The sequence below is a fragment of the Gorilla gorilla genome, chromosome 14 (assembly GCF_029281585.2).
Source record: "Gorilla gorilla gorilla isolate KB3781 chromosome 14, NHGRI_mGorGor1-v2.1_pri, whole genome shotgun sequence".
NCBI lineage: Eukaryota > Metazoa > Chordata > Mammalia > Primates > Hominidae > Gorilla > Gorilla gorilla.
In genome coordinates, this window is record NC_073238.2 from 42,034,327 (window position 1) to 42,044,351 (window position 10,025).

At 44.4% G+C, this 10,025-nt stretch overlaps 1 long non-coding RNA gene across 1 annotated transcript in view; it reads left to right on the forward strand.

The window, feature by feature from the left end:
• LOC134757047 (uncharacterized) overlaps positions 1-2,286 on the forward strand; it is a 28,356-nt gene extending 26,070 nt beyond the window's left edge. The window contains exon 3 of the long non-coding RNA XR_010130662.1: positions 2,203-2,286. This is a non-coding gene — a long non-coding RNA (uncharacterized lncRNA). The remainder of the gene's footprint in view (positions 1-2,202) is intronic.
• Positions 2,287-10,025: the final 7,739 nt, after the last annotated feature.

The following is a 10,025-nucleotide window of genomic DNA, read 5'->3' on the forward strand; positions in this document are numbered from 1 at the left end:
GGATTACAGGTGTGAGCCACCATGCCTGGCCTTCAAATAATTTTTACAATATGTTTAAACAAAAGGTTTCTAAGATGCCCGTACTTGTAAACTCATTACTTTATTACATTTTATATCATATATTATAGAAAAATAGTTTTTAAATCTTTCTGTTCTGTTGGCATTAAGATATCTCAATCCTAGCAAGGCAGTTGACATGGGACAGCCAGGCTGAGTCCCAGACGTGCCAGGCAAACCATCTTCTGTGTATTGTCACCGCCCCCACCAGGGCCAATGAGTTTATGCTATGAATTGGAACAAAATGAAATCTGAATTCCAGCTTTAGCACTTCCTAGGAGAACTTGGATGAATAATCTTCCTGAGCCAGTTTTCTCATCTGGAATATGGAGATAATAATGCTGATTTTTCAGAGTTATTGTGAGGATTAAATAATGCAAATAAAGTATCCAGCATGGATACAAATATAGTACAAATATAGTATCAGTTCCTTCCTTTTTTCCTCTTTTCTTATAATCCATGACTAGAACAATTTATATGTCAAATCAGCACATGATAATTTTATTGTTTGGCAGCGGATTTATGAATGATTGTTGCATTAGTAAGACCTGAGTAATTAATTAATTAAAGCAGAACATAGCATGGACAATAATGATAGTATCTTGATGTCTGTATTCCAAGCACTTTGGGAGGCCGAGACGTGAAGATCATTTGAGCCCAGGAGTTCAAGACCAGCGTGGGAAACATAGCAAGACCTCATTTCTACAAGAACTAAAGAAAATTAGCCAGGCGTGGTGGCATGTGCCTGTAGTCCCGGCTAATTGGGAGGCCAAGACAGGAGAATCACTTGAGCACAGGAGTTTGAGGCTGCAGTGAGCTATGATTGCGCCACTGAACTCCAACAGAGAAAGACCCCATCCCTAAAAAAAAAGTATTTTGACCTCTGGATTATGATTAGTCAATTCTGTGTAATTGAGGTCCAATTTAAAAATTAGACATGCTCATGTGTCCAACTAGTACTCTTTTGTCCTCAAAGTTTAACATTTAAATTAAAATGTTAAGAAGAAAAAATCCTTTTGAAATTTTGCAAAGTTAGGAATCATAGCTCTAGGGATTTCCATGTAAAAAGCTGATATGGGGGCCGAACGCAGTGGCTCATGCCTGTAGTCCCAGCACTTTGGGAGGCCAAGGTGGGCAGATCACGAGTTAAGGAGTTTGAGACCAGCCTGGCCGACATGGTGAAACCACGTCTCTACTAAAAATACAAAAATTAGCTGGGCATGGTGGCACGCGCCTGTAGTCCCAGCTACTTGGGAGGCTGAGATAGGAGAATTGCTTGAACCTGGGAGGCAGAGGTTGCAGTGAGCCGAGATCGCGCCACTGCACTCCAGCTTGGGTGACAGAGTGAGACTTCGTCTTAAAAAAAAAAAAGCTGATATGGTTAAAATATACACAAAACTTTCTAAGTGGATCAGTACAAGAAAATTTATTAGCCTGACATAGACATTGAATTTCATCTATTTTTGTAATGCCTCAACCATGAATTCAGTATACAAATAAGATGGAGCTATATTTATTCATTCAACAAGTATTTATTTATTTATTTATTTATTTATTTATTTATTTATTTATTTTTGAGACAGAGTCTCACTCTGTCGCCCAGGCAGAAGTACAGTGGCACAATCTTGGCTCACTGCAACCTCCCCCTCCTGGATTTAACTGATTCTCCTGCCCCAGCCTCCCGAGTAACTGAGATTATGGGTGTGGGCCACCATGCCCAGCTAATTTTTGTAGTTTTAGTAGAGATGGGGTTGCGCCATGTTGACCAGGCTGGTCTCGAACTCCTGATCTCAAGTGATCCACCCACCTTGGCCTCCCAAAGTGCTGGGATTACAAGTGTGAGCTACTATGCCCAGCCAACAAATATTGATTGAATGCCTACTGTGTGCCAAACTGGTTTTGTAGAGGATAGAGAATAGACCTTTGATTTGGGCAAGATGGAGGGCACTGATAACCTTGATGAGAGTGGTATCTGTGGCGAGGTGAAGACGAAAGCTTGACTGGAGTTGTTGAAAGAGAAAGTAGGAGATAAGGTGTAAGGACAGTAAAACAGGAAACCTGAGATTTGCTATAAAAGAAAACCAAAATACTGAGTGATAGCTGAAGGAAGTGTGGAGTCAGATGACTCAAAGTTTATTTTTTCAGGTGAGCACTATAACAGCATATATGGGGGCTAAAACAGACCCTCAGAGAAGCAGAAATTGATAATGCAAGAGAAGAAGACGGGAGTTTCAGAGCCAAGTCCCTAAAAAGGTAAGAGAGAGTGGGATTCTGGGACAGCCTTTGGAAACAGAGGAAAGGCAACATATGTGGACACAGGTAGGGCACGCTGAAAGATTTGAAGATAGGAAGATGAGGTATGTATCATCTGCTTTCATTCTTCAATGAAATATGGAGCTAGATCAATATCAGAGTTGATATGTGTGTAGGACTGGGAAGTCTGAGACTGAAGAAAGAATGTGTGAAACCGCCACCTTAGGCAGCAGAAATCTAAGTTGATAAAGACAAGGGATGAGATGGCTGGGCAGTGCCACTTGCCAAAGTGAGAACTGTCTGCATGGCATGTGCCCTCTTGAAGTCACATTCAGCTGCTCAGGTGCCAGTCCACAGAAGGCAGAAAGCTGGATCTCACCAGTTTGCTTTTCCCTGCAGGCAGTTATAATGGAGGGGTAGGGAGGCCAAGGGTCTAAAGCATAGACTCAGCTGGGCTTAGTGGCTCACACCTGTAATCCCAGCACTTTGGGAGGCCAAGGTGGAAGAATGGCTTGAGCCCAGGGAAACATGGCCAAACCCCATTTCTGCAAAAAATTTAAAAATTAGCCAGGCATGGTTGCATGCATCTGTAGTCACACCTACTCGGGAGGCTGAGGTAGGAGGATCACTTGAGCCTGGGAGTTCAAGGCTGTAGTAAGCCATGATCACACCATTGCACTCCAGCCCGAGAGACAGAGCAAGACCCTGTCTCAGAAGAAAGTAAATAAATAAAATAAAGCATAGACTCTACCCTGGAGAAGGACCCAGTGAAATTGATTGACGGAGAGCATTAAAGTCAATAAGTTGGAGGTCTTGCTTGGGTTGAAAATGTTGGGGTGGAGGGTACTGGAGTAAGTGACCTGCTGAAGGGGAGAGGAGCCGTGAGTGGGAAGTATGATTTAGCAGGTGGTGCAGTTCTTGGTGAAGATGAGGAGAGATCCTGGGAAGTGAAGACAACAAGGAGAAGTCAGTGCTTTGTATGTATCATCGACATAGATGCTGGAGTTTCTCAGCATGATGCAGTAGTACCTATGGAGAGAAAAGCATGTCTCAAAGGCCATAATCTTCAAGAAATAAGGGGCAGGAATGGGGAGATTAGTAGATGACAAGGAGAAGGAGAGGTGGCTGATGACAAAGGCTGCTGGTATGCATGTCAAAGGAGCTGGGAGTTGGAAGGAAGATGGAGGCAAGAGTCAAGCAGGTCACAAGGAATGTGAGATATACTGTGAGTATGAGAAGAAAGTCTGCATCCAAGAGAAACGGGGTGAAATTTGTGTCCACAGGAGAAAGGTAAGGCTTCAGTTACAGTAAGAAGCCAACTTAGTGGTTATGAATCACTTTCATGGGACATGACTGAGCTTTAAAAAAAACTAAAAGAGAATGTATATAAAAGAACAGAAAATATAAGAGCATAATATTGGATGAGGTTTAGATAAAATTGTTTTGTAAAATTATTTTTTGTTTTGTGTGTGTGTGTGTGTGTGTGTACTGGATATAGACATAAAATCCATTTCTTATTGTGGGTTGGAGTGAGAAGAGTTTGAAAGCCACAGTATTAGGTGATTATAGGACCCTATGGGGACAAGAATCCCTATGGTGATGAATGGCCTGGGTGGCTTGGAAATGGGAAGGGAAGTGAGGCATGATGGGATTAATGCCATTGATCTAGTAAGGAAAACTGAGTCATAAAGCCCCAGACTCTGGTGGCCTGGTGAGGAGGTGTCTTTCGTCTGTGTCCAGGTTTATGTGGCAGCCTTCGCAATTTATCCCTGATACAATAAGCAATATATTTTGGGTTTTGTCCTTGGTTCCTGGCACAGAGCTCCTAAAACTAAGAATTTCCTCAGTGACTTGGATGTCTTCTGTTATTCATGATAACCCTGCTTTGGATCACACCTGAGCTTATGCTAATGAGGTGAGTTAGGCTGGGGTCCCTAGGTAGCCTCAGAATTGAGCTGGTCACTGGAAAGATCAAGTGATTAGAGGGCTGGAACTTCCAGCCACACCCACCAAAGTGGTGGGAAGTGGTGGAGGGCAGCCGGAGCTTAAGTCCTATAAAATTTTTTGAACAATAAGGTTTAATGAACTTCCAGATACGTGAATGCTTGGAGGTGCCAGGAAGGTTGTGCACCTGGAGAAGGCCTGGAAGTTTTGTGCCCTTCCCACATCCTTTCCCTGAGCATCTCTTCCATGTGGCTTTTCACCTGTATTCTTTATAATGTCCTTTATAATCAATCAGTTAATGTGTTTCCCTCAGTTCTGTGAGCCCTCCTAGCAAATTAACTGAACCTGCGGAAGGTGTCCTGGGCACCCCAACTTATAGCCAGTCTGTCAGCAGCACAAGCCCAGTCTGGGACTTTCAGTTGGCATCTGAAGGGAGGACAGTCTTGTAGGACTGAGCTCTTTAACCTGTGGGATCTAATGCTACTTCCAGGTAGGCAGAGTCAGAATTGAATTGAATTATAGTATGCCCAGTTGGTGTCTGCTGGAGAATTGCTTGGAGTATGGGGAAAATGTCCCACATCTGGTGTCAGCAGGGTTCTGTGTGAGTGTAGAGAAATGAAGTGTGGTTTTCCTCAGACTAACCATTTTTCCAATCTATTAAATTCAAGTGTATTAATGCTAATTTTTTATGAACTAGTTAGGTATTTTAGCTTGACTAATCAGAACTCACTGTAAAAAGATCATGACCATGAATTCAATCCCTATAAATAATACATTATTAAATGACACACCTCCATGTCTTTGTCTGAAACTCTTCTTTAAGCCACAAACAATGATCTCAGCTCCCTATTGGGTCATGATCACAAAGAGAACCGATGAGAACTTGTAGATGATTCAGGGTGAATTTGTCTCCAATAATGAGGCTTAAAAAAATAGCATCACCTTTGAATATGGAAGACAGAACAGTGGAATTTCCTTCTGTCTTTTATGGAATGATCATAACCCCATTAGTGAGGCTTAAAGACTCCCAAGGGAAATATTGTAGAAGATGGAAAGTCTAATGAAAAGATTAGCTTCTGTCCCCTCTCCTGAGGTGCTCATCACTGTGAATAATAACTCACATTTAGGTATTCTCTTGATGCTCTCGAAGGGGCATTCACTTAGAGCAATTCCTTAGGTTTTCCTTTCTTTTCTTTTCTTTTTTTTTTTTGAGACGGAGTTTTGCTCTGTCACCCAGGATGGACTGCAGTGGCATGATCTCAGCTCACTGCAACCTCCGCCTCCCAGGTTCAAGTGATTCTCCTGCCTGTGCCTCCCGAGTAGCTGGGACTACAGGCGTGCACCACCACGCCCAGCCAATTTTTTATATTTTTAGTACAGATGGAGTTTCACCATGTTGGTCAGGCTGGTCTCGAACTCCTGACCTCAGGTGATCTACCCACCTCAGCCTCCCAAAATGCTGGGATTACAGGCGTGAGCCACCGCTTCCGGCCTCCTTAGGTTTTCATGACCACACTCAGAGACAGGATTCATAAAAGACTAGGGTGAGGCTCAGATAGATTCTTCCCTCAGTCTGGCAGTCAATACCACTGTCATATGTCGTGTGTCATTTGTCACATGTGAGGCATCGTTCTAGGTAGTGGGAACACGGCAGTGGTCAGAGAGAAGTTCCTGCCGACTTCTCAGGACCTGCATTCTGGAGAACAGGGGGCTTGCCTCAGGCTCCCCGGCAAACCTGCACTCACCAGACCCAAGCCCTGGCATCTGACTCCCATTATGGGGCTTCTGCCACCCAGGCTCCCTGGCCTTCTTTGGAAAAATGGACAACCAATCCTATGATTGCTTCTTTGACTTACATAGTACTTTCCCATCTAAGAAGATGTAAGAGAAAAAAACACATTTCTCTTTATGAGAATAAGCCCCCCGAGGTAGGGATTATGGATTAAAATCCTTGCAAAGTTTAAAAGTCATTTTCCATGGTGAGAAAATAAGAAAATTGAGATTTGATGGCTCTCTTGCTTTGAGACTACTGTTTTAATCAATTTAATTTTGACTGTGTTAGATACATTATGACATTTATGTGCATTTAGAGCACTTTACAATTCCTCTGTTTTCCTATGGTTTTGGTCCCAGATCACTTGCAAACTATTAACTGTGTGTTTCTGACTGACAATTACACACAGAGGCCACTGCAAAGACACAGAGAGGCAAGACAGATACAGACAGAGGACTCCAATCCCATGGTCACACTTTGCTATAATATTCTAAAGCAAAAATGTTTCCAGTGACTGTTAAACAAGCATCCCAGAACCAAGCAGTCTGTCGAGAACAGGGATTTATAGGTCTGCATTGAAGCTGGGCAGAGACCTGGGAAAGAGTATTAGACACGCCGACTCAGTTATGTTTTGGCCATTTTCTTCATCTGTGCTTAATTAGCACAAACTTTCCCAAAGGAGCTAAGGTTCACGAAGGCTTTTCATTGGGGGAGGGAGGATGAAGAGAGAAACTGGTGGAGGGAAGCCTAGCAGTGAATTGTTCCAACTATATCTCTGTTCAGTGTGGCAAATACATTCTTGAGGCAGGTGCTTGAATTCACAGCCTCTTTAGAGAAAAATTTAGCAGCCCCAGGAATATATTGGTTGAGAAGAAGAAGAAAGGAGGGGCAGGGAAAACACACATCAGCTGCTAGGAGGGAAAAAGCTAATCGTAGAAACTTCTCTGCCAGAGAGAGGTGCAGCTGTCAAAGCAATAAGGTAAATGAGTCTCAGACTAAAATGGATTTTGCAGTAGAACTGTGTTCTCTGATAAATAGGGGAGATTGAACTCCAGCACCATCCCGCTATTCCTTGGTAATGCCCCATTTGGGCGCTGACTGGGTGGTCTTAAGCCCACTGCCACCCTGGCTAACACCGGCCACACCAATCAAGGCCCCGCAGCTGAGACCCTGAGTGACCTGCTTCAGGGGCCTTTTTCAAACTCCGATTCAATCATTTGTGTGGGATGCTTTTTTTTGCTACTTTATTTATGGGATTACATAAATGAGCCATTAAAAATGTAAATCTTCAGAACAGTGGAATAATACAGATTTAAACAATAAGCTCGGGGCGGTACAGTACAGAAACCGCCCTGCCCCGGCACTATCACCCCATCGTGACTATGGCAACAATAGGGGGTTCAGGGAAGGACAGAGGGGAAAGAAATAAAACGTCCCCGCATTGGGGCCGTCATTGGCACCAGAGAAAGATTAGGGTGTTTTTTTTAAAGGAGTATTAGAACAATAATGAAGATGTGCCATTATAACCAACAAAGGAGCTGGGGCATCCCACACAGTGTGGGTGTCAGACAATCAAGGGACCGCAGATTTGAGAAGTTTATCCCACCTCGTGGCAAAGTATTTAACCCTTTTGTGGCTTTTGCAGAAGCAAAAAAAAAAAAAAAAGAAGAGTTGGGGGTGGACTCCCTCCCATCTCCTCCTCTAGCTGTGATAGTTTTAGGGTTATATTTTTTAAAAATAATCTGTTTCTGCCTGTGAATTCTATGGGTTCCTTTCATCTGGGTTAGTAAATTAGCCTGGGAAAATGCTGCTACCTTTCTGCACTGAGCAGTCCCCGGCTGGCAGGGAACAGGGACGATATGTGGTGGCCAGGGGATCCGACGATATGGTAGCCAAGGCAGGGGAGGAGGAGGTGGCAAGAGGCCTGCTGGAGAGAACCTGCGGAGGAACTTCACAGGCCCCTTAAGGTCCTCCTCCTGTGCCAGGCTGGGGATGGCTCAGACCATGAGAGCTGTGAAAGTCAGATTTGGAAGAGGAAAGTCCACATTGCGGGAAGGTAGATTAGATTGGCAGAAAAAGACTGCCTGTAGTATGGATCACTAAAAGAAGTTAAGTGTTCCTGTTGGTAACATGCTAGGGGTGGGGAATGGGGCCACAAGTGGTTATAGAAATCTGCTTTAAAAGTAAGCAGATGGGCCGGGCGCGGTGGTCATGCCTGTAATCCCAGCACTTTTGGAGGCTGAGGCTGGTGGATCACCTGAAGTCAGGAGCTTGAGACCAGCCTGGCCAACATGGCAAAACCCCATCTCTACTAAAAATACCAAAATCAGCTGGGTAGGGTGGTGCGCGCCTGTAATCCCAGCTACTGGGAGGCTGAGACAGGAGAATCGCTTGAACCCGGGAGGCGTAGGTTGCAGTGAGCCAAGATCACACCACTGCACTCCAGCCTGGGAGACAGAGCGAGACTCCATCACAAAAAAAAAAAAAAAAAAGTAAGCAGATGAACACCCATGTACCTTGCAGCACTATCACAATAGCCAAGAGGTGAAGAAAGCCAAGTGTCCATCAACAGAGGAATGAAGAACAAAACACGGCATATGCACACAGTGGAATATTAGCCTCAAGAGGGAAAGAAATTCTAACAGATGCTATGACGTGGATGAACTTTGAATACGTTAGGTTCAGTGAAATAAGCCAGTCACAAAAGGACCAATACCATATAATTCCACTTTTATGTGGTACCTAGAGCAGTCAACTTCATAGAGACAGAAAACAGAATGATGGTTGCCAGGGGCTGGGAGCAGAGGAGAATGGGCAGTTATTGTTTAATGGGTGCAGAGTTTCAGTTTTGCAAGTTGAAAAGAGTTCCAGAGACGCATGGTGGTGATGGTAGTAAAACGATGTGAATGCACTCAGTGCCACAAAACTGTACATTTAAAAATGGTGAAATGGTAAATTTTATGTCTATTTTACCCCAATTTTAAAAAAATAAATAATTGTTTAAAGAGAAGGCAGAGCGTACAAAGAAGCATGCCTGTAGTATTGATCACTAAAAGAATTAATTGTTCCTGTTGGTAACAGGTTAGGCCTTCGGCCCTCCTTGAGAAAGATCTGGGAAGTTGCAGGGCCTTCCCCTAAAGCCACAATAAGTCAGTGTCTGGACTTCCCTCCAGTTAAGTCAAGTAGGTACCACAGGATTGCAAACTTATGCTTAGCAGAGGAAGCCTTTGCATGAAGGAAGTTGAATATGGATCCTGACCTAACATGAGTGAAAGCAGAGCTTTTCTGTTGCATCAGACACTGGGGGTCTCCCTGCTCCCTTCCCTCAGCAAAGAGTCCTTCAAACTGTGATGGGCCCTGAGGCCCGTCTGTGGAGTCCTGTGTTGAAAATCCCTGCCCTCTGCTAAGGTCCTGCCTGCCTTGACCATGACCATGCAGCCCTGCTACCTAACAGTTCATTGCATTGGTGAGGATACCAAGGCATATGCAGCATGGTGGGGATTCGCCCTGCCTGGTGAGCAGCCTGCAGCCCATTCCAGGAGCTCTTCAGGAGAGACAGCTGGGACGTGGGAGTGAGGGTGGCCCCAGAAAGAACAGACTTGAATGTGAGCCCAGGTGAGACTCTCCCACCCTTGATACCCAGCCCCCTTGTCTACAGGTAGTGAAATGACCTTTTGCACACTGTTTCCTCTTACAGTGACCTCATGAGTACCCACAGCCTGGGAAGTCCAGGTGAGCTGGGTTACAAACACAGCTGCCTCTGCTCAGTGGAGATCCAGCAGGTCTGCGCCTCTGTGTCCCGGTCTTGAGATGGTCTTTCTCCTGGGGCTGCTTGTCTTATTGCCTCTCTGGCTATACCCCCAGCCCCATAGATAACTTTTCCATCACCTTCTTTCATTTGCTTCTTCCCCCACCATGTTCCTGGAAATGTCTAGCTCCTAAAGAAATGGCTGTACGCTTTACAAGGTATAATCATTTGCTTCCCACAGCTAATCCA